Here is a 27,856-nt window from a genome sequence, read left to right on the forward strand (position 1 = left end):
GAGACCTGCTGGTGTCCTCCCTTCTTAGGGTTTCTTTGATGGAAAGATTTGAGAACTTCACCAGGATGATATTCAGGTGATGGTGACCCTGTGCTCCACCTCCTTGTTGGGGTGAACATGGAAGGAGAGTCCCAGACTTGTGAGAGGATGGAAGGAAATCACTGTCTAGGGCTCATTTGGGCTGAAAGTCCACAGAGAAGAGACACAGGAGAAATATCCATCTTCTTCTTTGGTGGTGAGGCTTCCCAGGTGGCGCTAGAGGTAAAGAACCCTCCTGCCAATGCAGAAGATGTGAGAAACGTGGGTTCGATCCCTGGGTCGGAAAGATCCCCTGGAGAAGAGCATGGCAACCCAGTCCAGTATTCTTGCCTGGAGAGTCTCATGGGCAGAGGAGCCTGATGGGCCATGGTTCATGGAGGTGCAAAGGGTTGGACATGACTGAGGCAACTTAACATGCAGCATGCATCCATGGAGCTCCTAGCTTTTAACCAGAGCCCAGCACTTCCCAGAACTAGGACTCATGACACTCTGGCTGACGTTGAAGCTCCTCTGAGATCTATGCTGCTGGCTCCTTCTCTTCCTTCAGGCCCCTGCTCACATGGCACCTGATCAGAGAGAGCCTCCCTGACCACCCTTCCCCCTTCACCCTCTCCCACCAGCCCCCGCCATCTGCCCCATTATCCTCAAACAGAGCTGGCCTGCTTCTGGCACTTGGCAGGACCTGACAGGTTAGGTAGGCCTGTGTTGGGATTTGAGCTCTGGAGGGCATGGACTATCTTCTTGTTCACTCACTGAATGAACATACCTTATAAAACCAGGATTAGCCAGGATCTTACTGATCAATACCATCTGTTAAACAGAATTTGCAGAAAACCAAAATCAAAATGAACAAGAAAAATACAACTAAATGCAAGGACTTAAGTTTCTATTAAACTTTCCACCCCTAAAACATACCTTCTGAGGAGTGTCAGGGACTCAGCCCCCATTTGACATAATCTCCCAGAGCTTCTCCATCCTGCCTGTCTGGCCAGCACATTCAGATCATGGCTTTGTTGGTGTCTGGCTGTCTCCCCAAAGACTGGGAACCTACAGTATCAGAGACCTCTTTCCACTGCATCAACAGGCACTTAGCAAAAGCTCAGTGGCCTCTGAGCTCCACATGATAGGGAAGGACTCTATTTGTTACCAAAGAGGAGAGGGGACTAAGGATGGAAAATGTTTGGTGGGAGTTTTCTGGTTAATCCATTTCTGCTTAGACTATTCATGGGCTCCCTCCTCTCATCTCTACCCCTTCCATTTCCTAAGGACTCTGCTTGATCAGGTGTGTCCACATTAATGTGATGGTGCCCGATTGCACACATGCAGGGAAGAGAAGAAAAATGCATCTGCTCAGATAGCTGCCAAGCCTTACTTAGGATTAGGTCCTCTGCGCCCAAGAACATAGAGGAAAGCAAGGAGGGCCCTACTCCACATTCTGGTTGGGGAGAAGAGAGGAGCCTTTATGAGCAGACAGTATTCACCGGTGAAAGGCAGCTGCCAGCCCCCCAGGGACCATCTCCAGCAGGCTCAGGCCTCGAAGGAGGCTGGGAGAAGACATGCAGGGGCGGGCAGCTGTTCCTCCACCACCTCCCCTTTTCCTGTGGTCTGGAGCTACTCTGAAAACACAAATTGTGATTGGAATTGATGTGTTTCACCAACTGGCCACTCACCAGTTACTGACTGAACGCATACCATTCCTTCATTCGTTCATCCAGTGTCTGCCATATGTTGGGCCCTGTCCTAAGTGCTGAAGATTTGGCAACACGGAAGGAGACAGACCAGGCCCTTTCCCGCTCTCACGGAGCTTCCATGGCAGGGGCCAGTAAACAAGTCATAGCTCCCATCGTGGTGATGTCTACCATACATTTTCCATACAGAGTTTCTCAGGTGGGGGGTGCAGCTGGCACTTTTCAGGGCAGTTGTTTGTTTGTTCAGGCTGACTAGCATGTTGCAAGGTTTAGTATTTCTTGTTCTGTGTCCTATTGTCAGTGACACTCTTCCCCAGGCCCCACTCGAGTCATTGGAACACCCAAGTACCCACTCACAATTAAATATGCCTTATCAGGATGTGATCCTGCCCCCCAGTGGAAATATGACGTGATCTCATTTCATCCTCACAACAACCTCATGAAAGGGCTGTAACCGATGCCCATTTGTACAGGTAGTGAGACTGAGGCACCGGGATGCTCAGCAGCTTCTTCAGGGTCACACAGTTGGAGGGATGGATTCGAGCCCCAGGAGCCTGGCTTCAGAACTGTACTCTTGACTACTCTATCACATAGCCTCTCAAATAAGCACAGAAACTGGAGATTCTAAGCTGGGAGGGAGGCTATGCTGAAAATAAATGAAGATGATATAATAGCAGGATGGAGTGTTTCCTCTGTGAAGCATTATTTTAGCCCAGCAGGGCGATAAGGAGGAGTGATGAGAACCAGCAGCAGGCCCCTGGCTGTGCTTTACACACAGGTACTCTGGACATACCACTGAAAATTGGGGGCTGGTAGGTTTATGCGGTGTGTGCATGCATAGTGATGTTTACTTTAGTGAAACCCTCTCCCTTACAGGGAATATCCTGCTCACTGAGAAATAATTATTCACGTGAAAGACACTTACCAGGAGACTCACATGTGGAAAAGAAGGAAGGCCACGTTGAGCAAGCCAGATTCTGGGAAGGGAGGCAGTCCTTTTTCTGTCTCCATATCCAACCAGTGGAAAAGTAATTATTGACTGTCCTATGGTGTGGGTCTGAGCCAACAGTAACGGGGAAGCTTTGGAAGCTCCTTTTGGTTTATAGCCTCCACTGTGACTGGCGTGTAGTAGGTATTCAAATGTTGGGTGGATGGATGGATGGACAAACAGATGGAAAGATGGATGGACAAATAAATGGGTAGATGTAAGAATGGGTGATGGATGGATGGGTGGGTAAGTGGGTGGATGTGTGGACAGGTAGATAGATTGATGGTCAGAGAGTTGGACAGATGAAATCTGGTGCCTGTACAGAACTTCTGATTTCAGAGGCTGGATGTGTTCAGGGACCAATTCAAGATGATTTAGAATTAAGGTCTAAGTTACAAATCAAGATCAATTCTAAAAAGTGTTTGTTTATCCTTTCTCAAATAAAATCAAGCCTAAGGAGAGCATTTCCTATCACTTTTCTTGGGTGGCCAATGTAAATGAATGCCTGGAGCCCTCAGTCCTCTTAGTACATCTCAGGCAGTTGAAGGAAAGATGTAAGGCTTGCTGAGAACCTGCTATGTGTCTGTCACTTAACAGACATCCTGGCTTTTAGTTTTCAAAGTAGCCCTGCATTTGATACATCAGGAGTTTGAGGCCGCTCAGATAACCCAAGCAATGGACGCAAGGTCACACCATCAATGGTTGAGCTGCAAGTCAAAGCCAGGTTGTCCATTTCTACAGCCCCACCCCCTCCCCCAGCGTGCACAGGAAGGCAGACAAATAAGGCGACGTTTCTTCCAGCAGCAGACCTGTGTGGTGTGGTTACAGCCTCCTGTGACTCACCTGTATTGTGGGTTATCTCCCAGCACAATGCAGGGCCTTACCAGAGACCCAAGGTCAAGGAGATGGGGGTGACGATTAAAGAGGAAGGAAGGAGCTTGGGTTTGTTTCCACTGGGGAGCCCAGAGAGGGTGGCTTTGTCAGCCCCAGGGCTGGTTAGTCACTGAGGCAGGGGTGGGTGGGAGTGTGGGGGGAGGGGTCAGGGTTGTGGGGGTGAGCAGACTCCCACCACGGAGAGCCAGTCAGGGACCCAGATTCTGCTTGGAGAGTGCAGGGGTGGGGGATAGTGGGTTCCCTTCTGGTTACTCCATGGCTCCTCCAGTTCTGTCTAACACAGTTTAGCTTTAGAGGAAGAGGGGGAGGGCTGGGGGGACAAGGAAGAAGGAAAAAGAAGAGGCGGCTTACCTTCTTTCTTTGAAGGCGAACAGACTTGTGTTCCTACTGCAGCCCCTCCCTGTCCTAGCTGTGTGATCTGGGGCAAGTCACTTTCCCTCTCTGAGCCTCAGTCTGGGTGTCCCTGGGTTATCTTATAAACTAGACAAGATACAATGTGAAAATGCTTGGCTGGGGCTGACCCAGGGTAGTCCCAAAAGTTCGTTCCTCTTTTTCCTCTCCCTTCTCTGGCTGAGTCTAATGAAAAGAGAAAAGTGCCAGTCTTTGGCTGGGCTCAGGGAGAATGAGCCCTCTCTCCAGCCAGCTGCCCCTATTCCTTCTTTCCTTCTCATGGGCGTGGCTGTCCTCACCAAGGATGCTTCTGCCCACCCAAGGCAGAGACCATGAGTCACGACAGGTGATGTCTGAGAAGGGGCTACTTCATGCACTCTGAAAGTGAACCTTCCAGAAGCCTCAGAAATGAGACCATGGCCCCATGAGGGCACAGATTTATGTGGATCACACAGCGAGCAATGAGTGGCAGAGCCAGGCCAGCCCCAGGACCACAGACCCCTCCCTACTGCAGCACTCGCTTCCCAAGTTATCCCACCTCTCTGCCTTCTCAGCATCTGTGTGGTGAAAGGCTTCCTTGGCGCTGCTTGTAGGAATCAATGAAAGAGGAAATGTGAGAGCTCCTAGCCCAGCGTGTTTATTAATATTTGTAGAATAAATGAATGAATAAAAGGATCCCTCATCCAGAGCTGAGCTCTCTGTCCATGTCAGTTTTCTCCTTCCCCACTCCTTGTCCCCTAAAATGCTGTTGGGGTGTCACCCTGCCAGGAATGGAGAGACAAGTGGGCAGTGTCACTCCAGAACCTTGTTGAACATCCGAAAGTCTCTTCCTGGTTCTCCGAGTGTGGCTACGTGTGGGCGATGGCCAAGCTGCAGAGGACAGGGAGTGTTGTCGATGGTCCTGCCCACCTGAGTGCCCTTGCAGGCTTCCTGGTTGCTCTGCCCCCAGCAAGTCTTGCTAAAGCTGCTTTCTGGTGACCTTGGGGATAGTGGCTCAGGGCCGTGGGGCCTGGGAGAACAGGGGACCAGGACCACACTCTCACCAGGGTCCATATCTTCATCCCACTAGTATGAAGATGGCCAGGAGTATGGTTTGGTGAACAGAGTATGGGGAAGCTGGACAATGTAGGTTTGAGACCTAGTTCTTGTTCAACTGTTAAGTTGTGTCCGACTCTGCAACCTCATGAACTGCAACATGCCAGGCTTCCCTGTCCTTCACCATCTCCTGGAGTTTGCTCAACTTCATATTCATTGAGTCAGCGATGCCATCCAGCCATCTCATCCTCTGTCACCCACTTCTCCTTCTGCTCACAATCTTTCCCAGCACCAGGGTCTTTTCCAATGAGTCGGCTCTTCACAGCAGGTGGCCAAAGTATTGCAGCTTCAGCATTTTCCTTCCAGTGAATATCAGGGTTGATTTCCTTTAGAATTGACTGGTTTGATCTCCTTGCAGTCTTGAGTCTTATCCAGAAACTCTCAAGAGTGTTGCCCAGCACCACAATTCTGAAGCATCAGTTCTCAAGCACTCAGCCTTCTTTATGATCCAGCTCTCACATCCATACATGACTACCGGAAAAACCATAGCTTTGACTATACAGACTTTTGTTGGCAAAGTGACGTCTCTGCTTTTTAATATGCTGTCTAGGTATGTCATAGCTTTTCTTTCAAGGAGCAAGTGTCTTTTAACTTCATGGCTGCAGTCGCCATCTGCAGTGATTTTGGAGCCCAAGAAAATTAGACCTATCACTTTTTAGCTGTGTGACCTTAGGCAAGTCACTGTAACTCTCTGATCCTTTTTGTCATCTTTAATATGGGAAGAGACAATTTCCCACTTACATGGGGATTGTGGGTCAGAAAGGGCTGTCCATGACTAGATGTTGGGGTGGCTGTGAAAACACTTTAGAAACATTTGAGTCATGGTCATGTAGGAATGTGGCTTTGCTGCCATTGTGCTGTTGCTGGTGGCCCCTCTTCTAAAGTGACCTGGGTGGCTGGACTAGAGAGCCCGAACTTGAATCTTGGCCTTAAGTGAGTCACAGAGTCTCTGAGAGCCTCAGGTTTTCTCATCTGTCAAGTGGACATGATAACCCTGTCTGCCTTTCCAGGGTCATCTGTAGCCATGTAAGATAAGATTGGGCATCTGTGGTTGAGAAGTACTTTTTAAAATAGTAGCTGGGTTTGGGCACAGTTGTGGAAGGGTCTGAAGAAGCCCGGACTTCCTTCTGAGAAAGGCAGATGGAGGAAGGGGGAACCCTGACTCTTTCTTTCACGAGCTGATTAACTCCCAAGGTTCCACTACTCATGCACCCCGAGCCTCCCGGTTCACATCTGACAAGACTTACGGGTGCCCAGGGCTCGGGAGGGCGGTCTCTAGGACAGCCTGTCATGCTCGCCCTGGCTCCTGGAAGGAGTGGCTGGCTGACCCTGGGCTGGCCTCTCTGGCCACCACCACCCAGACAGCAGAGCTTTTCTGACCTCACTCAGCTCTTGCTAAAGTGCTCCCGCAGCCTGGTTTTCTGGAGTTCCCTGGTCTCCACCGATGCTCTGCTCATGTGATCTCCAGCTCAAGATGTCGAAACCCTACCCCAGGCTCCCCGGAAACCCCCTGTCGGCTGGGCCAATGGCACAGGGGCAGTGAACACTCCTTGGGTATTGCCACATGGGGCATCTATGAGGATACTGTTGTCAGAAGTTCCTGTTTCCCCCCCGCCAGGAGAAGTGCACAGACGGCTGAGGGAACTCGGGTTTCCGGTGGCTCTGAGATTATTCCGAGCACGGTATCATCCTAGGGAGGCTGGATCTGGGGGCCCACACGGAATGATGTGGTGTGATGGTGCCACTGTCCATTACAAGTGGAAGCAAGATACCGGAATCCCCCTTCTTGGAGATCTGAGTGCTGATGCCTGCACTTTTCTGCTCACACGTTTCCTTACAGTGTTCACAGGGACAAAGGAGGGCAGGGAGGCTGGCTGTTTGAGGCGAGACTGTGAATCCTTACAGTGTTAGTGCATATGCCACTGTGGCCCCACTTTACTGATGAGGAGACTGAGGCATGGGGGAGAGAATTGACCAACCCCAGGCAGGACAGTTCATAAGCAGCATTACCTTACCTGGAATCCAGGGCTCTCCAGCCACAGATCCACTGGGCTCAGCGGGGGCTTGTTGGATGACCAGGGCTCGTCCAGGTCCTGGGAGAGAACTGCTGTGTGACCTTGAGCCTGTCACTTGACATCTCTGGGCTCCGGTTGCTTTCTCTGTCTCACGAGAATATTGGAGTAGTTCAGTATTTCTCAAGCTTTTCCACAGAGAAGGTTAAAATGAATTTCTTGGAAGTTTTATGTTTTCCCGTAAGCATGCTCATGTTTTTGTGTTCTTCGCCATGACTTTATGAGTTGGTTTTAATTTTTTAAGACCTTGTGTTTGTTTCTTCGCTAAATGTCCATGTCGACATGGTGCTCTGAGATGCGTCATATGCTCTGGGCACAATTCCAAGGTTCCCTTTGGGGTTGACCAGCTCCTCCTTCCTAGAGGGAAAGGTCTGGGGCAGATCTGCTGCACTGGGCATCCATCCCAGCCATCAGCAGTGCAGGACTCAGGCCTGGGCCAGAGTGGGATGGGAGAGGACCCTCTCAAGGGTGCCCAGCACCAAATATGAGTCTCAGTGTTACCAGCTGTGCAGTAGTAGTAGTGTTAGCTGCTCAGTCGTGACTGACTCTTTGTGACCCCATAGACTGTAGCCTAGAAGGCTCCTCTGTCCGTGGAAATCTCGAGGCAAGAATACTGGAGTGGGTAGCCTTTTTCTTCTCCAGGGGATTTTCCCAACCCAGGGATCGAACTCGGCCTCCTGCATTGTAGGCGTATTCTTTACCATCTGAGCTACCAACTATGACCTTGGGCACATCACGTGTGCAAACTTCTCGGTCCTCTGTAGATATGGACATGGATCGGATCCTTCGTCATAGGATTATGGTGGCACGGAAGAGAGCGGAGGTGTGAGAGGTCCCATCATGGCCTGGCATGAAGGATGTGCCAGGACAAGTTAGGATGCCTGTTATATTTTAGGACTGCAGAGTCCCACAAGTCTGTAAACCCTTTCCCCGTAAAAAGCCCCTTTTCCAAAAACATCTCCCTCCCCAGTTTTGTCACCAGTCTGGGATTCTCAGGGTCACCGAGGCCTTGGGTTAAGGCCTGGACAGCTCTTGTTAAAATGCAATTGTGACAAAGAAATGCTGGGGCCAAGTTCCACGCCCCACCGTCCGTGTGATTAACCACGTGGCCTCAGCCGGTCATTCACTCCTCTGAACCTCTGCCTCTTCATTCATAAGCCAAAGGTACTAGAGCTAACGAGTCACTATAAACTAGGCTCTTTTGAAGGTGCCCAGAGATTAGGGGCCAATGGATGAGTCAAGGGGCTGCTGCAGCCTGGGACAGGAACTCCAATGACAGGAAGCCCAGGGGTATGTCATGGGGCCTTTGGGGACACAGAGATGTACCAACCAGGCTTGGAGAGTCAGAGACCTTTCAGAGCTGAGATGGGGTCTCCTCTGAGATGGGTAGGATGGCAGGAGGAAGCCAACCAAAGCAGGGCTTTGGGACAGGGCAGACAGTGGACACAGAGGAAGCTGAGCTGAGGCACTGCGCTAAGCTCTACCGTGTACACACAGCGTCTTAATTAAGGCTGCACACAACACACCAGTACTTATTTGCAGATGAGAAAACTGGGCTGAGGGCCATTAAGCAGCTTGCTTGAGGCCAGCTAGCCTGTGAGCGGCCCCAATGGGCTTCAGAGCAGACCACTCAGATCCCAGATGCTCCAGAGTGGGGAGCTCCTGTGAGCTGGGGACAAGGGACTCGGGTTTCTCAGCAGATAAAGGAAAATGTGAAGAAGTCCTCACTCGGTGCTTGGTGCCGGGAGTGGGGAGAGTGCCTGAGGTCTGAGAAGCAGAGGGTGGCTGGAGTCTGGAGAGGCTGGCCCTGGGGACCCAGAGGGCCTCAGGCAGCCATGTTGGCCTCTCTGTGGAGAGAAAGAACCAGAACTCCTTCTGGCCCTTCACTGCTCCCCTCAAGGCCTCACCTCTGACGGGCTGTTGTGTCTGAACTGCTGAAGTACACATGTGTGGTCACCTCCGCGTCTTACCCCGGGGCCTCCAGGGGAGTCAATGAGTGTTTGCTGAAGGAAGCCGCAGGTGTATACAGTGGTTTCCAGCACTGCCTTTGCCTGTGGTGAATGCTCACAAAATCGGGGGCTGCAGTGCGGCAGGGCACGGAAGGATGGCATGTCTGTAGTTCATCCCTTCCTTTCACAAGTGAGAAAGCTGGGGTCCAGAGAGATGAATGTTTGTTCCTGGGATCACCCTGCTTCCCTGAGGGGAGAAGGAGCTGGGTGAGCAGTGGGACCACCTTCTTCCTCTTCAAGCCAGGGTGCCTTGTCATCCCAGGACCCCACCCCTTCCAGGAGGAGCTGAGCATCTGGCACTTTGCCCAGGGAGCTTGGCCTGATTTCATCCGTGGGAGATGCACCTCCCAAGGTGCTGTAGGAGAGCAAGGCTCTGGGTACCATGGGGGGTGGCGGCCACCCAGAACTGGACAGTTCTTAGGCATTAAGCCTGGGAGCTCCTTTCTTCTAAGCAGGATGGGATCAGAATGGGGAAACCCTCGGTTTGCCCCCTATATGGGAGTATGAGGGCTGGTGTAATAACCATGGGCTCCCAGACACTCCAGGCAGGCACTGGCTGTGATGCTGCCCATTGAACGGGGAAAGGTAGGTCCTTGGAGGCAGCATCTCCCTCGCACAGCCTACAAATCATTTTTAATGAGTTGTCACTTGGACAATGGGGCTGAGTCTTGGCCCTGATTCAGTGTTGTTGCCTTTTTCTCCTGCCTCCCTTCTAGATTTTTTTTTTCTTCTTCCTTCTCCTGCTTGCTTTCTTCTCTCTCCAGCCTCCACTTACTGGAAATGAAATCTCTCAGTGCATGAATGGCAGGGAGGGAGGGAGGCGCCAGGACAAAGAGAAGGCTTTGTCTGGCAGTGAATTTAGATAGCACGTGGGTGGCGGGGAGCACACAGACTTCCTTCATCCGCCTGTCACGGAGCTTGCCTAGTTTTGGTGGAGAAGGGGAGATGGGTTTGATCCTCTGGCGAAGCCTGGATCTCCAGGTATGGGGATGGGAAGACAGGGCCCCAGCAGGCAGCCCCTGTTGGGAGCAGGGCACAGCGGGAGCAGGCTGCTGTGGGGAGGGATGCCTCTATTTTAGGGCAGGGAGCATGCCCCAAAGATGATGCTGGTCTGTGCGATCTGAGCTCACCTCCTCATGACCCATGATCTCACATGCCGTTACTGCTCTTTCCTCACAGTTAGGGGACCCTAACCCCTCTCCCTCACAGAATTAAATCAAATAGAAGAAGAGAATTCTCAGCTCTCCCCCATCAGCACTGTCATCTTCTTCACCATCATCATCCCCAACATAGCAAGCATTTATAGATCACCTACTGTATTGGAGAAGGAAATGGCAACCCACTCCAGTGTTCTTGCCTGGAGAATCCCAGGGATGGGGGAGCCTGGTGGGCTGCCATCTATGGTGTCGCACAGAGTCAGACATGACTGAGGCGACTTGGCAGCAGCAGCAACTGTGTGCCAGGCACTGTTAAAGTCCTTATAAAATGAAAGGATTTCCTATACAGTAGGTGCTCAATAGAAATTATTTGTAACTGACTCCAGTTTTCTGCTTGGTCGGTAACTTATTGGACAAGATCACATCACCTCTCTGGGCCTTGAGTTTCTCATCTGTCAAATGGAGATAATAATAGTGCTTTCGGCAAAGAGTTATTGGAGGTTTAAATGTGTTGAAACACATACAATGCTTGAAAGAAGTCAGAGAGCTTGCGAACTATTCACTAGTGTTAGAGCATGTTGGTGGGGCAGTCACTTGATACTGGAGAAGGAATACATTATTTGGTGTCACAAACATTGTGCCTGCAGGCCAAAACTCACCCTGGATGCCCTAGGAACATCCTGTTAACACTCCCAATGCCAAACACACCACTGCATCATTTTTGCTGCCCATAGCCCTCAGTTTGCTTTTCTTCTGCATTCTACATCTCACCTGGCAGTATCTGCAGCCACCCATGTCAATGAATATTCTCTTCTCTGCTTCCCCCACCCCATCCCAGACCAAAGGGCCCAGGTACCATTGCTGCAAAGAATCTGCCTGCAATGTGTGAGGCCCAGGTTCGATCCCTGGGTCGGGAAGATCTCCTGGGGAAGAAAATGGCAACCCACTCCAGTATTCTTGCCTGGAGAATCCCATGGACAGAGAAACCTGATGGTCTAGGGTCCATAGGGTCGTAAAGAGTCAGACACAGCGACTTTGCATGCATGCATGATCAGCTGCCAGGCAGGGAGGAGTGAGGGTGAAGGCATGAGCTGAGAGGAGGAGGGGATGTAGATTCTGTACCCACCGAGAGCCAGGATCAGGATGGGGGGCAGCTGGAGATGATGAGTATAAGTGTACTTGTGGGACACCGGCTTGGTGGCCAAGTAGGATGTGACAGGACAGTAAAGAGACAAAGAGAGTGAGGTGCCACGGAGGTCTCCCCACCCTTCTCCGTGTCCTCTCTGAAGCATCCCTCACAGCCACTGTCCTTCTTTGGCTGCACAAACTCACCTCTTGGAAAGTTGCTCAATCGCTCAGCTGTGTCCGACTCTTTGTGACCCCGTGGACTGCAGCACACCATGTTTCCCTGTTCATCACCAACTCCCAGAGCTTGCTCAAACTCGTGTCCATCGAGTCAGTAATGCCATCCAACCATCTCGTCCTCTGTCATCCCTTTCTTCTCTTGCCTTCAATCTTTCCCAGCATCAGGGTCTTTTCCAATGAGTTGGCTCTTTGAATCAGGTGTCCCAAGTACTGGGGTTTCAACCTTCTCTGCAAGCACAATTGGCCCTGTATCACTTACCCCACAGTGGCCAGACTCTCTGGGCACAGGCTTGCCTCCCCACCAGGGCTGAGGCCGAGTCATAGGTCCCAGTTCCTGGCTCCATCTATGTTTGCTGGGTGATGAACAGGAGACAGGAGTTCCAGCTTCCACATCTGTCTCCATCACCAATTCTCACATGATCTTTGAGAGCCTCTGCCCTGGTGGGGCCTCAGTTTCCTCTTGAGTACAGGGGGAGCTGGGTGGTGGCCCCAGAGGGCCCTTCCCACCAGCACGAGGCCTGTGATGTGAAAGCGGGGGCTGGGGGACATGGAGTAAGGCATTCTGCTCCACTCTTCACTGTCAAGCTCCTGGCTTTTTACAGTGGTTACCACTTAGTACCTTGGTGTCAGGCAACTGGCTGTCAGCATTGGGGTTTCAGAATCAAAGGACATCCCATCCCTTGGCTCCTCCTTGGCTATGTTCTTATCCTCCACATTCCCACCCCCACCACTTGGTCTTAGCACAGCCCATATGGCCTGTTGGCCATGCAGTAAGGAAGATACCAGTGGCCCCTGGGGGAGATGACAGAAGAGACTTGGATTGCCAGGGGTCAACATGAAAATTCATTGCCACAGCATCTCCTCCCTGTGATTTCCCAGAATGCTCCGAACACTTGAACTTGGCCGATGGGAGTGCTCTCACTTTCTATGGGGGCTGGATGTCCTGTGTTCTCCTGCCCATCCCAGGACCTAGCTACATCTAACCCCCCAGCAGGGGCTCTTTGGTGAAGATAGGGCTCTGGACAGTGTCTCTGGCTTTTGTATGCTTGTGGTTCTGTTGAGGGGCAACCAGGCCTGAACTGGGGGCCAGTCCTAGAGGGTGGAGCTTCCTGGTCCAGGAGCTGGCTGATGGGGAGTGGGCAGAGCTTGAAGAGATTTGTTCAGCCTGGGCATAAAGCTCCGTAGGAATAAATGGTGGACATCCTGCCGAGAAGTGGGGCTCAGCCCACAGGTGAGGTTGTGCTTGGGGACAAGTCCACCCAGCCCTCAGCTCCTCACCCATCTGCTCATGGCTGCAAAGCTCACAGGGGCTCACGGGGCCCTGTGTGGGCTCAGGGCTTCTGGTAGGGATTTTGCCACTGTGGTAGGCCAGAAAACTGGCCAGGTTGGTGGCCTGGAATTACTTGAGGACAAAGAAGACCCTCAGGAATAGGACTCAGGACCTCTGTCTCTCCTGTCAACTCTTTTATCCAGCTTCCTGACTCACTCAATCAATATTTAGTGGCACTTGCGCTCTGGACTGAAGTGTACAGCTGTCCCTGTTTCCACAGTCAGACCTGCTCAGAGATAGGCTGTGTGTCATTCTTGCAGGTAGTGAGTGTCCTGCGCCTAGGGGTATGCAAGCACTGGCTGCAGAGCTGCTGAGCAGAGGGGCCACCAGGGAGAGATTCTGACTGGGCTTCTCTCAGCCCTGACCTCTAAGACTCCTCCCTTTTTTTGTGACCTGTGCACAGAGGTTGGGGTCCTTCCTCCTCTTCATCAACAGCCCCCTGTGGGAATCTTCAGCTCATCCCATTTGATCTTCTGAATGGAGCTATGGGCTGTGGAAGCTGCCCTCTTACACCCCCCGCCTCCCACCTGTAGGATCTAAGTGCCCGGAATCCTGGCTTCCCGCCCATGCTGCCCGCATTCCACTTGGGAGCCTTCCCCACATAATCAGGACCATTAGGAGCCTCCTAATGCCACCTGACCTCAGGCCTGTGATGGACCCACGCCGGCTGTGCATGCATTATTAATGTGCAGAGAGCAGAGAGAACCACGTGGATATATTACACCCTGGCGTCCCCCGTGCATTAGTTTGCAGCATTGGTAGCATCCTTTTGGTGGTCCAGCAATGCCCCCTTCCTTGATTGGCCCCAGGAGTGAGTGCTGATGGGGGAACTAGCTTTCTGGGTACCCAGTACCTGCAGCAGCAGGAGCTAGGAGCATTGACACCAGGGATTGCAGCCTGGGCAGGTCTGGCACATCCAGGTCAGCAAGGAGAGCAGGTTGAAGGGTCAGCTCATCTACTCCTCACCTCTGCAGGGAAGGAGGGCAGAGGCTCCAGGAGGGAAGCAGCCTGTCCAAGGTCATGGCAAGGTGGGGTAGAAGCCAGCCTCCTGGCGCTTTCCCCATACTGAGCCTTCCTTGATCAGAGCCTTGTCAACTTCTGAACGTTAGACCAGGCCTCCTCGAGTGGACAGAGGGGAATTTGGGGCAGGTGGGGGCTTCCTCCTCTCCACATGGTGGTAAGACTGGAGGCTCATGTAACATACGATTGCACATCAAAAGCAGGAACACATCTTCTCTTTCTCGGTCTCCAGCACCTTGTACCTTTCGATGCAGAATCAACTGTTGGGCTAGTGGGCTTATAGTTGCATTGAAATAACAAGAGGAGTAAGCACGGTGGCTGTGAGTCTACAAGGACTGTAATATTCATGAGGCCTTGGTCTCAAGTGCAGAGCTGCTATTTACAAGCCACCGACCCCAGCCACAGCCTTTTTTCTCCCCCTCTTCTCAGTTTCTCCTTCTGTAAAATGGGTCTGGGGTTGGGAAGGAGATTAGAGTCCTTCTAAAAATATTCCAATTTAAAAGGTACCGGAGGCTCATTTAGACTAAAAGGTAAATGACTAACATCAGGTCCTTTTCTAACAGCAAATTTGGGAAGGGGGATCAGAATTCTGGGAAGCACCTGGTTCCTGTAGAAGTAGAAGGAGGGCTTGAGGGGATAAGCTTTCCAACTGTCTATTTTTGCCTGAAGAACAGTGCTGCTCAGTTTCTTCTCTACTTTGCAGGTGAATAAACTGATATATAGATAGTGGATATATAGTTGCCTCAAGCCACAGAGTTGGAGCGAGGGAGAGAATGGGCCTGGGTCTGGCCAGTCCCTCTAATGTGGTGGAGGAAGTAGATGGGTGAGAAACGGAGGGGCCCCCAGTGACTGATCCCCTCTCTGGGTTCTCTGCAATGTGCATTTCCTTCAGGACCTCTTTTCATTCCTACAACCCTCCTGGGAGGTAGGTCTGGTTATTATCTCCATCTCACAGATGGAGACCCTGATGCTTGGGCAAGTGAGCAGAAGGGTGAAGAGCCAGTGGTCTGATTTCTGGTTGCTCCTGGATGGCTGTGTGGAAGGCCACACGGCCAAGGCAGCCTGAATAACCCCCAGGCCTTCAGTGGGGGCTGTGACTGAGAGTGAGAATGTAGTTATATGGAGGCAGGTGATGTGGCCCCAGACGGGCAGCTGTCCTCTATGCAAACAAGGCCTGGAGCACTGAGCAAAGGCATGGCCGAGAAAGCCCCTCCTTCTCTCCCCATGACCCCAGCCGTGTGACACCTTCACCACAGCAGCTGCCCGCATTCTTGGCCTTGAATCTCAGGCCAGACCAGTTCACAAGAGCCATGTGCACCCCCTGGGGAATTCCCCGGGTCCATCTGGAGGCAGTCACAGCCTGAGCAAACGTCTGGCTGGATGAACCAGCCCTAGAAGCCTCTCTGACCAGAGCATCCCCAGACGCATGTCTGTTTCACTTCTGGAGCTGGTCTGGGCACTGGTGGAGAGCCTTGGACTAGACAGCTTCTCACCCTGGACAAACCCAGCCTCATCCATCACTGCTGTGCACAAACACTTCACGCTCTGCCTGGCCTCCAGGCCTTTGCTTCTGCTGTTCTCTTTGCTGGACCCTTTCGCCCAGCCAGCTCCATCTCCTTTCTGTCCATTCTGACACCTTGGCAGAGCCAGCCCTGCATCCCTGCCGAGCCCTGAGTGCTCCAGCTCTTGGTGGTACCTGCCATTACAGGGCTGCCCATCTCCCTGTAGAGCACCCAGCTTCCCACCAGGCTGGGCACTGCCCCACTGAGGCTGATGGATTTGTGGCTGGCTCTGGACTGAGTGTTTTCTGCACAGTCTTACTGAATCCTCACCACCTAGGAGGTAGGTAGGCTTCTTGGTCTCTCTTTACAGATGAGGAGGGGTGCTCAGAGAGGTCAAGTCACTTGCCCGAGGTGGCACAACTAACAAGTGGAAGAGCCGGGAGAAGGAGCTGGGAGTCCCTCTGCAGAGCCTGTATTGGGAATAGACTCACCCTTCTCAGCCTTTTACTTCCAGGGCCAACAGCGCATAGAGAGATTAAGGACCCACAGGCGTCCAATAGGTAAATGGTCAAGAATGAGACAATGGGTCCTCCCTCCACAGCGCCCCCGCCACGCGCTCCTCCCAGGACTGCCGATGCACATCCGGCCGCCCCCTCGTCCCCTGTGTGCTCCGCCAGGCGTAAGCAGGGCCCCCAGGGGCTATTCTCCTTGCTCCGGGCTGTGGCCCCGTGAGCTGTCCCGGCCGTGCTGTGGGCTTGGGAGGCTGTACCCACTTTATAGAGAGGAGGCAGGCCCAGTGAGGTCTAATCAATGTCCCAGAAGCGGCCAACAGGACGTGGTCAGTCCAGCTCCCGCCTGGGGTTCTGGGCTCGGTGTCGGGGCTCCGTCTCTGGGCTGGCGGGAGGAGGCCTTCCTCTCCAAAGCTGCCTGGCAGCCTCTGACCCAAGGTGTCGCGGTGACAGCACCGTTGGTCAGCTGCCCCCTACCCCCTGAGAAGAGAGGAAACACCAGGCGGTGGGGGATTCCTCTGGCGGCGCCACGCCCCCTGGCCACTTCCTCTGGACACTCTCGTTTTCTTTGTCACTTGTTTTAGTTTCTGCTTTTCTTCCCTCCTTCCTTTTTTTCGAGGCCACTTTCATTTCCGTCTGGCAGTGTCTCCCCACCCCACCCCCAACCATCCTTTCTAGTCGGCTGCCCGCCGCCCCCCCAACCCTCCTGCCACCTCAGGATCCCCAGTGGCCCCAAGCCTGCCTGGGCCTCTGTTCCCACAGGGGGAACACCGAGGTGGCTCTCAGGTGCCCTGGGCCCCCCAGGCTCTCTGCTTAGCCTCCCTGGGCCCTCGGGCTCCTCTTCCATGTGATGAGAGTAAGAATATCAACCTCAGTAGATGTGAGGAGAAAAGGAGGTGACACATGTAACACTCAAATAACTAGTACTTAGAAAAACTCAGTAAATACCAGTTCTGTGTCTCCAAGGTCTGCCTCTGAGTTCTCTCCCCTGTGTCTGTGGTCATCTCTCCCACAAACACGTCTTCACTGGGGCCCCACATCTGGCCGGAGGCAGAAATTACCATCTCTGCCTTCTGTACGAGCCACCGAGGCCTGCACAGAGGGACAGTCTGGGAAAGGAAGAGAGTATTATCAGTTTTGACCTCTAAGTACAGCCCTCTTTCCAGTTCAGGAATTCCCTCCACCCTGCGCAGCACACAGGCCTCCTTCCTTGCCAACTGCTCATGGCAAGGAGCTTGGTCCTGCCCAGGGCAGCCCATCCACTGTCAGATAGCTCTGCTTGTTAGAAATTTCTTCCTTCCAGTGAGCAGAGACCTGCCTGCCTTTACTTCCATCTCTAGTTTTGGCCATCCCCACGGGACCACTCCCTCCTCCCCTCACTGTTTCAGATGTTTGAACGTTGCCCTTGGACTGCTCCAGTCTTGCCCTCAACTCCCTCTGCCCTAGTCTGAGATGCAGTGTGGTGGAATAGTTAAGATCTTGAACTCTAGAGCCTGGCTCTCCCAGTTCAGATCCCGGCATAGCCCCTTGCTAGCTATGTGGCATTGTGAATTTCTACACTTCAAAGAGACAGCTGCGAGACTCCTTCCTCCGGTCATCGTCTCCCATCTGCAGAGTGACTGTTCCTCAATGGACAGTTTTATTCACTTTGTGTGTATTCTCTTTGTAAATCGTTCAGTCGTGTCCGACTCCTTGCGACCCCATGGACCGTAGCCCACCAGGTTCCTCTGCCCATGGAATTCTCCAGGCAAGAAAACTGGAGTGGGTTTCCATTCCCTTCTCCTGGGAATCTTCCCCACCCAGGGATCGAACCTGGGTCTCCTGCACTGCAGGAAGATTTTGAGCCACCAGGGAAGCCCTTATTCACTTTAGTTGGCAGCAATTGTACCTCATAAAGGAAAACAGCCCATTCTTTTGTTCATTCAGTCCTAGACCTTACATGTGAAGGCAGCCTCTGTCTCCCAGGGGGAACCAGTCTCCCCCTGCCCCAGCAGCTGTTCTCAGAGGAAGACCTTTCAAACAGTGTTCTGGTGGAAGTGAGAGCATATTGATTTATCTTCAAGCTGCATTTGCAGAGTCAGCATACTTTTTAACCTATATTTTGTGTTTGTTCTATAGGTTGAATGTGTTCCCCCAAATTCATATGTTGAAACCTAATGAATGTGATGGTATTAGGAGGTGGGGCCTTTGGGAGGTGCTAAAGTCATAAGAGTAGAACCCTCATGAGCAGGATTGTTATTGTTTAGTTGCTAAGTCATGTCTGACTCTGCAATCCCATGGGCTGTAGGCCTTCCAGGCTCCTCTGTCCATGGGATTTCCCAGGCAAGAATACTGGGGTAGGTTGCCATTTCCTTCTCCAGAGGATCTTCCCAACCCAGGGATCAAACCTGAGTCTCCTGTGTCTCCTGCAGTGGCAGGAGGAATCTTTACCGCTGAGCCACAGGGAAGCCCCAAGAGCAGGATTGGTGGTGGTTTAGTCACTAAGTTGTGTCCGACTCTTGTGACCCCATGGACTGTAGCCTGCCAGGCTCCTCTGTCCATGGGATTCTCCAGGTAAGAATATTGGAGTGGGTTGCCATTTCCTTCTCCAGAGGATCTTCCCAACCCAGGAATCGAACCCGGGTCTCCCGCACTGCAGGCAGATTTCTTTACCAAAAGAACTCCCTTGTCCCTTTTACCATGTGAGGACGCAGCAAGAAGACTGCTGTCTGTGAATCAAGAAATAGGTCCCCTCCAAACACTGAATCTGCAATCTCCTCCATTTTGGGCTTCCTAGTCTCCAGAACTGTGAGAAATAAATTTCTGTTGTTTATATGCCACCTGGTCTATGCTGCCGCTGCTGCTAAGTCGCTTCAGTTGTGTCTGACTGTGCAACCCCATAGACGGCAGCCCACCAGGCTCCCCCGTCCCTGAGATTCTCCAGGCAAGAACACTGGAGTGGGTTGCCATTTCCTTCTCCAATGCATGAAAGTGGAAAGTGAAAGTGAAGTCACTCAGTCATGTCTGACTCTTAGCGACCCCATGGACTGCAGCCTACCAGGCTCCTCTGTCCATGGGATTTTCCAGGCAAGAGTACTGGAGTGGGGTGCCATTGCCAGATTTCTGTTATAGTGGTCTGGATGAACCGAGAGAGTTTGCTTTCTTGGAGTGACTTTGGAAGATGACAGAGGTGATGGAATGGAAGCGAAAGTCCACCCCAAGACACTATTTGGTGCTACCCCTGCAAACATGGAGAGGAAGGTTCATGTTAGGGCTGCCCTGAGGCTGCTGTAATCCCAGGAGAAACTGTCCATCGGTGGACAGGCCGATGATGGCATTTGAAGAAGTGGGGAAAGCTACTTGCCCTCCATCCCTTAACCAAGCTGCTAGTACCTCCAGGAGGGGTCCAGGTACCCTGCTGGTCATTCATTCTTTAGCATGAACTACTTGATCAGATTGCTGTCCAATGCTGACTGGGAGAAACCTATAGGAGGGCTTCACCTCATGCTCTGAAAATTGTGCTGAGATGTCCCGCTACTAAGCTAAATTGTTATCTATCTCTTCCCAGTTTGCATTAAAGAACAAAACTACTACTTAGAATTATCTCAATTTTTCGGTTTTCTCCTGTTAGTTTTTCTTAAGCTCCTGGCACCTGCTTGACAGCTAATGAGTGCTCCCAGGAAGTAAAATGAAATGTACAAATCACAAACAAATATTAATGAGAATTATCAGAGTCAGCCGGTTCTGCTGAGTTTCGTAGAATATTTTAATGGTGTACGTGCATGGCAACCCACTCCAGTGTTCTTGCCTGGAGAATCCCAGGGACGGCGGAGCCTGGTGGGCTGCCGTCTAGGGTCGCACAGAGTCGGACACGACTGAAGTGACTTAGCAGCATATGTGGGTTATGATTTAACATTGTGGGTACATTTTCTGCTGGTAAAATTGTTTCCAGTTCATGGGATGGAGCACATATTTGATGTTGTATGGAGTTCCCCCAAGAATTCCGTGACTTTTGGTTTGGGCAATGGGATGAGGATGGACATAGTGGCAAAGAGAAGATGGGGCCTCCAGAGGGATGGGGTGCTCCAAACTCAGGACTGCACCCAACACACCCTCCATCCCATCCAAGGCTCAGGTCCTGGTGGCTCGAGACCTCTCAGATCTGCCCCCTCCCTCTCCTACTTCTAACAACCTCGTCTCACCGAGATTTCCGTAGCTGTTTCTATCACCACCACTGTGCCCCTCCAGTCTTTTCTCCACAGCACACCAGGGGGGTCTTTCAAAAACACCAATCTGGTTACATTGTCCCTTGTAAAAAATCTTCTAATTTTTTATTTTATCTTGGAATATAGTTGATTAATAATATTGTGTTTGTTTTAAATCACAGCAAAGAGATTCTGTTGCAAAACAGAAACAGATTCACAAACTATGAAAACAAATTTATGTTTCCCAAAGGGGAAAGGAAGGGGAGGGAGATAAATTAAGAGTTTGGGATTAACATATACATACTACAGTGTGTAAAGTAGACCATCAACAAGGACCCACTGTATAGCACAGGGAACTCTACTCAGTACTCTGTAATTGCCTATACAGGAAAAGAATCGGAGAAAGAATGGATATACGCATAAAATCTTTTTAAAAACCCCTGTGGCCTCTAGGGATAAACACCAGATTCCTTTTTAGTGTGGTTTGCAAGGGCCGTTGGGATCTTATCGCACTGTTTCGCTCTCCCTTTCCACCTCTGTGCTATACCCACCCCAAAATGTGATGCAACTCTGTGTCTCAGGGCTTTAGCAAATATGATTCCCTCTTCCTAGAAATTGCTGGACTTAACCACTCCCCTCATCTGGCAGGCAATACATATGTGTGTGCGCACACACACACACATACACTTAGACTAATTCCTATAGATCTCAGTTTAGATGCCAAGTGACTTGAATGCCTCCCAACAACTGACATTGCCCATCTAGTGCCCTCCTATGCCCCCTGGACTCACTTATGCCAGGACTAGTCAGTCACATTACCCTCATCTTTTTGCTGGTCTCTCGCCTCCACTGGACTGTGAGTACCTGGAGAATAGGATTGTCCTGCCATATCCCAGCTGTTTCATGTAGTGGATACTCAACAAATACCTCTTGAAAGGAAGAAAGAAAGAAAGAGGAATTCAACTTTATTTGGCTAATCTCACAGTCCAGACAGGGCCAGCCTGGTCATTTGTAAGAAATTCATGTCAGTTCAACTTATAGTTCACAAGCACAGCTACATCCCAGGTCTGTGCTGGGTGCTGGAGGAGGGAGAAGGGGGTGGGACAAGGGGTCTGCTCTGGAGGGATTTGAGACGAGCCTACAGCTACAGCAAAGCAGACTGTGTCCATGCTGCAAACTACACATGCCAAGAGCCCTGGGAACTTGCATCTGGAGGAAGGGGACCCAACGTCAGGGTGGGGAAGGTGGGGATCGAGGGAGCAGAGACTCCTCCTGCACTCGAGTGCCTCTGCTGGCTTCATTAGTCTTCAGAGGCGATGGGTTTCTGTTGAGAGTCGAGGTCAGGCATCACTCCCTGGATGGAATCATTCATGCACGCCTCTATACTGCCCAATCCACAGCCCTGTTTGAGAATATACTCCCGCTTACCAAGCCACTGCGCAGTGTAGAGCTAGGAGCATGACCTAGGAGTCGACTGCCTGGGCTCCAATCCCAGCTCTGCACCTGCATGCAGAGTACCTGTGATGATGGGCGAGTTCCTCCACCTCTCGATGCCTCGGTTTCCTCATCCGTACAATAGAGATGATAGTAATCCATTTTTCATAGTCTCATTGCCAGTGTTAAATGAGTTAATACAGTTAACAACTCAGAACTATGCCTGGCACAGGACACAGATTATATAAATCTTTCCAGCAGCATTATTAATTAGCCTGTGTGCCTATAAATCTCTTTTTCTAGTTTATGAGCTTTGTTTTTCACTGTCATTGAGCTCTGTGTGCATAACCTCAGTCACTCAGTCTGACTCTGTGCCACCCCATGGACTGTAGCCCGCCAGCTCCTCTGTCCATGGGATTTTCCAGGCAAGAATACTGGAGTAGGTTGCCATTTCCTCTTCTAGGGGATCTTTACGGCCCAGGGATTGACCCCACGTCTCTTGTGTCCCTTACATTGCAGTTGGATTGTTTACCACTGCACCATCTGGGAAGTCCTCATAAGAGCATTTAGTACACTTAACAACATTTTATGCATGCAACACATTATCATTTACTACAGGCATGATGTCCAACAGATCCCGAGAGCTTATTCACCTTGTTGAACTGAAACTTTATACTTGTTGAATGGCAGCTCCCCACTTCTCCTCTCCCACTCTCTCCCCCCGGCAACCGCCATTCTGTTCTCTGCTTCTGAGTCTGACTGTTTTAATACCTCTTGGAAGTGGAATCCTAAATATTTGTCCGTTTGTGACTGGCTTTTTTCACGTAGCATAATGTCCTCCGTGTTCACCCGTGTTGTTGCACACGGCAGGATTTCCTTTCTTTTTAGGGCTGAATACTATTCCACCGTGTGTAGACACCACCTATTTGTTATCCGTTCCCCTGTCCGTGGACCCTTAGTTGTTTCTGCATCTTGGCTACTGTGAGTAAAGCTGCAATGAGCATGAGAGTGAGATGCCACTTTGAGATCCCGATTTCAGTGTTCTTGGGATAAATGCTCACATGGAATTGCTGGATCACATGGTAGTTCTATTTTTATTTTTTTGCATGAACTGCCATACTGTCTTCTGTAGTGGCCATGCTGTTTCACATTCCTACCACCAGTGGACAAGGGTTCCAATGTCCCCACTTATGAGCTTCTTGGCATCAGAGCCTGATTCTGGTTCTGTTTGCAGGTCCCTCAACACCTGGCATAGGAATTGCACATAACATGCTTTGGAAAGGTGGATTAGTAATAATAATAATAATTCAGTGCTTGAATTGGCTGAGCCAGGACTGAATGAACTCAGTTTTTCTAGATGGATTCAAAGCTATTCTGTGTGTACCCAAATGGAATCAACCTATGAACAAACCATCCTATTTGTGGGATGGTCCCAGTGAAGAAAACTACAGCATCTCCCTTCCTCTTGGCCTTCAAGAGTTTCTGTCTGGAACCTGGAAGCAGCCCCAGGGGACTGAACAGAGGTGGTGTTGCGAGCGCATGGGGTTTAGCAAGCTGTTCTGGGAATGGAATTTCCTGGCTTCTCTGGAGACTTTTCAGCATCTGGGCCATAGAGGAGGGCCTGGGAGGATGAATGAGGGTGGACAGGGGCAGCATAGGAGGGTCCACAGTGGCTTGGAAAGGACACTTGACTGAAAGCAGGGCCAGAGTCCGCCATCTCAGAGAGGCTGGGCCTCCAGCATGGCAGGTGTGGCTGGGCCCCAGTCAGCCTGCAAAGTCCCAGTCCTGTGTGACTCAGAATAAATTGCTTCCTATCTTAGCTTCTCCTCTAAGGGATGCTTGGGTATAGATATGGGGCTACTCTGCCTGTACGTGGTGGGTGCCCCCAGCCTGGGCAGCTTAAGGCAAGAGACAGCCTGACATGATGGAAAGGACTTGGGGTCTGGGAGTCACATTGTCCTGGCTTCGGATCCTGACTCTGCCACTTAGCTGGGTGGAAGACCTGGATGAGACATGGAGCTCCTCAAAGATTCCGTTCCCCAGTGTGGTACAAATGTGTCGTTGTCCCAACTGGGGCTGCATGAGGTTGAGATTAAGCTCAGGAAGGATGCTGTGTGCCCCTGAGTCCGGGCATTGCCTCATCCTTCTCTGATATTGTGGCTTTTGCTCCAGGAAGATGGATGTCCCAGCTAGTCCAGGGCTTTCAGATGAGCTAAGACTTCCAGCAGGGACTTTGCTGCAGACCTCCTGAGCAGTGTGGGCCAGTGAGGTCCATCCTTTGGTCAGGAGCAAGTGCCCTGGGGCAGTCCCCCTCCCAGGACAAGGACGCACCCATTTGGGAGATGGAGGGACACGCCCATTTGGGAAATGGAAACACTGAGGCACAGGAAGGAAAAATGACTCACTTAGACTGCCTCAACTCTGTCTAGGTAGGTGAGTTACTCACATGAATGAAAGAACCACTGTTCACTCAAGGTAAACGTGAAAATTAGAGGCAAAAGGTCTTCTTGCTCCACCTTCCCCCTCACATTTTACTTCCAACTTAGAGAAAGTCTAGGTGGTCTATGGAGCCTTGCTGTTCTCTGCCCTGGAAGTTCCAGCCTCTGTGCTTCTGTACTTTTGTCTCATTTCATTTTGTTTTGTGCTTGTGACTCTGTTTTCCATATTGAGCAACGAAGTCTGTTTAGCCAAATCCTCCGCATTCTTTAAAGCTCAAATGAAACCCTTCTCCTTTCCTCCTCCTCCTCGAGGACATCCTCTGGGTTCAGGCCTGGCTGCCCTTGTGCAGCTGCTTTCCACGGCTGCTGCGGCGCATTCTGAGCCCTCTGTTGCGGCTGTCTGGCCTTGGTCTCTCACCATGCCAAGGGTGTGTTTCTTACCAGTTCACCAAGTTACGTGCTCTTGCCCTCCCAACTTTCGGGTAGGTCCTGGTACCATCAAGGCTAGTTTCAGCACAGTCAAGAGGGAGAGTTGGAACACGCACCTAGATCCCTAACTAGAATCCGCTGGAAGCTTCTTTGCTTCCCTTTGGTCTCAGCTCCCACTGCCCTAGGGTGGCTCAAGGTCTATGGTTATAATTGCAGCACATGCCTCTGTGTGTGGGGCGGGGGCGGGGGGGTGAGGGGGGGAGTGGAGGGGAGAAAGAGATACAGAGAAACACAGAGACAGAGGAGGGAGTGGAAAGAGAGTGAGGGGGATGGGGACTGGAGCAGGGAGCAGGCTCTGCCAGGCCACACAGGCCATGTTTCTGTTTCGAGGTGAGAGTGAAGCAATCCTTCTCCATCAGCTAACACGCCCCGCAGATGCTCTGTGGGATGCTAAGTCTGCGAGCTGGAGCAGGCCAGCCATTCTGATTCCAGCAGGGTCCAATCTCTGTCACCTATAAAGACAAATACCAGTGTCCTTAAAGGTTCACTAATAATTATAACAACAGCTGCAGGCATCTAGGGCATTTACCATGCTAAGCACTTTACATGTGTTATTTTAATTTTTCCAAGATCTATTTGAGGTATTCTGATTTTTCAGTTGAGGAAGTCAGGGTTCAGAAAGATTCCATGCCACAACAAGCAAAGGATGCAGACCCACAGCAGTCTGTCTACCCCCAAGCCCATGCTCATCTCCATTGCCCAACAGAATCCTATGGCTCAGGAGCCTGGACTCCTAGGTGTAAGGTCCTGGCTTTCCTGCCAGTCTCCATCTGTGGGACATTAACTGCACCAGGCCTCAGTTTCTTCCTCCTTAAAATGAACCAAATGCTGCTGAAGGGCCCCGCCAACTGTCACATGCTGAGAAGCTGATTCTGAATTCTTGAAGCTAAGATGCAGTCATTTTCATTCTGTGATTCCTGGATTTTGGCCATAGACTTTAAGATCCTGGAATCCTGTAATCCCCGTACCCTTCAATGTTCGTTAGAATATAGGTTCCGTGGGGACATTAACTTCTGTCCATCCATACATTCAGTTCAGTTCAGTTCAGTCGCTCAGTCATGTCCGACTCTTTGTGACCCCATGAATCACAGCACGCCAGGCCTCCCTGTCCATCACCAACTCCTGGAGTTCACTCACACTCATGTCCATCCAGTCAGTGATGCCATCCATACATGCCCTGCTACAAGTCACGGCCCAGCAGAGCCAGCACTTGACATCAGTCAATATTTGTTGGCTGAATGACTGACCCACCCCCACTTCTGCCTCCTGCTATGGTCAGCAGTCCGTGCCCACACTCTGGCTGGAGCCTATGTCCTGAAATGTGGCCAGTTAGCCAGTGATGCACCAGCTCTGGACCAGCAGGCAACAAATTTGCCCTCTAGCCCTGCTTGGCCACTAACCAGCAACATGACTCCACGCAAGTCACCTAACCTCTCTAAGGATCTCATTCCCCCATGAAGACTAGATGAAGAGTCAGAGAAACACACCAAGCTCATTCCTGCCTCCGGACCTTCGCGTGTAGCACTCCCTCTGCCTGAAACACTCTTTCCCATATTCATTTACTGCTGTCTCTTTCCCCTATTGGAATTTGGACTCCAAGAGGGGTTTTGTTTACCTGATTCAGTGCCTAGAAGACACATAATGGGTGCTCAGTAATATTTGTTAAGGCAGAGACCAAGATTTGTGGACTTGCCCTGGCCCTGAGACCTCTGCCCAAGTTCTGGTCCCCAGATGCTGAGCCACTTGGGACAGCTCTGTGCCCAGGGGCTAACTTAGCCTGAACTCCCATGAGGCCCAGGTGGAAAATATACCCATTTTTTATGGTGTGTTGCTTGAGGTCTGGTGTCTGTTGCTGTCACTCACACAGCCAGAGAAGAAGGAGGATCCTATATTTGAGAGTTGGGAGAGTAAGGAGGAATAAGATGTCTGACCCTGCTGGGCTTCTACAAACTGCTTTGCTCACGTCTTCTCATCCTTCCCCAACTCTTCTCAGCTCCACACAAGTCTTCACTGCCCATAGGAGAATGCAGACTCTCAACCTGGAATTCATGGCTCTCTGTGACCTAGCCCTGCCGTGATCGCCAATCTGCTTTTTCCCAGCTCTCCTAGGAGAGGTCTCAGCTGCAGTGTGGTCCAAGAACTACTTTCTCCAATGCACTAGACCAGTCCTCTCACCAAACTCTGCTTGTTTGTGCTATATTGTCTGCCCAGAATGCTCTCCACTGCTCCTCCTCCAGGAAGCCCTCCCTGGCCACACCCACGCAGAGACCTATCCCTTGTCTGGGCTTCTCCAGCTCTCCTAGACTTGCTTGCTTCTAGAGGATGCTCGAGAGTCAATATGTAGCTATTCCCTACATGGTGGGTGCCCCTCCCCTATGGGAAGCCCCATAGGCAGGAAGGGGAAAGGACTTGTTCCCTCTGTCCATCCTGGGCTTGATCAAATGAGGTCATGGGTGCGCCTTGTAAGCTGTAAAGTCCTGTCCCACCTTGGCCCAGGCCCCTTTATCTCTTACCTTAACTCTTCCACCAGCATCTCTGTGGGCCTCCCTGCCTCCAGTTCACATGGCCCATCTAGCATCCCTGCTGAGCTAGACACGGGGCCCTTCTGAAACACCAATCTGATCATTTCCCTTCTCCAGTGACTCTCCTTGCCAGTAGCTTCTGGCCCCATGAGCTTGTCCCCTGCTCTCAGACCGTCCTCCTTGCCTTTGTTCAAGTCATCCTTCTGCCCAGAATGTCTTTCCTTCTCCTTCTCCTCCTTGTTCTATGAGACCATCCCCTTCCTCCAGAATTCCCTGACCCTCCAGGCACATCCAGCCACCCTGAGGGCCTCCGTGACCATCTCTATGTGATGGCACCTCCCCAGCTGTGCCTCATTCCTCATTCATTCGCACAGATGCCTCCATGGTCTTCAGAGTTGGCTTGAAGAGAGAAGTGCTAAAGTAAGAGTTTCTCCTGGTGGGAGGTGTGATCCACTGAAGATATTCTGTGAGCCAGGCCTGGTGCTGTATAAACTCCAGTTTACTTAGGCCCACCTGCTGTCCTGAAAAAAAAAATCACTGTCTTTTTACCTATGGCAGGACTGAGGTCCAGAGATGCTGAGGGCCTGGCTCGAGGTCACGCAGCAGATGTGGCACAGGGATCCTGGTTGACTGATTTCACAGTTCCCTCCAAAGTGCATGATCGTGACAGAGGTAAAAATAACAGATCTCTTTCCAAAACGTAACTGTTAATGAACTACCTGGGGATTTGG

At 51.3% G+C, this 27,856-nt stretch overlaps 1 protein-coding gene across 4 annotated transcripts in view; it reads left to right on the forward strand.

Annotated features, from left to right (window-relative positions):
• HIVEP3 (HIVEP zinc finger 3) overlaps positions 1-27,856 on the forward strand; it is a 565,279-nt gene that overhangs the window by 338,391 nt on the left and 199,032 nt on the right. The window contains exon 1 of one of the 4 annotated variants that reach the window (XM_070786745.1): positions 27,422-27,797. The exons of the other annotated variants lie outside the window; for them this stretch is intronic. The gene's annotated coding sequence lies outside the window, so the exon portion shown is untranslated. Of the gene's footprint in view, positions 1-27,421; positions 27,798-27,856 lie in introns of those variants that run through there. 4 annotated transcript variants of the gene reach the window in all.

Source organism: Bos indicus, chromosome 3, assembly GCF_029378745.1.
Source record: "Bos indicus isolate NIAB-ARS_2022 breed Sahiwal x Tharparkar chromosome 3, NIAB-ARS_B.indTharparkar_mat_pri_1.0, whole genome shotgun sequence".
NCBI lineage: Eukaryota > Metazoa > Chordata > Mammalia > Artiodactyla > Bovidae > Bos > Bos indicus.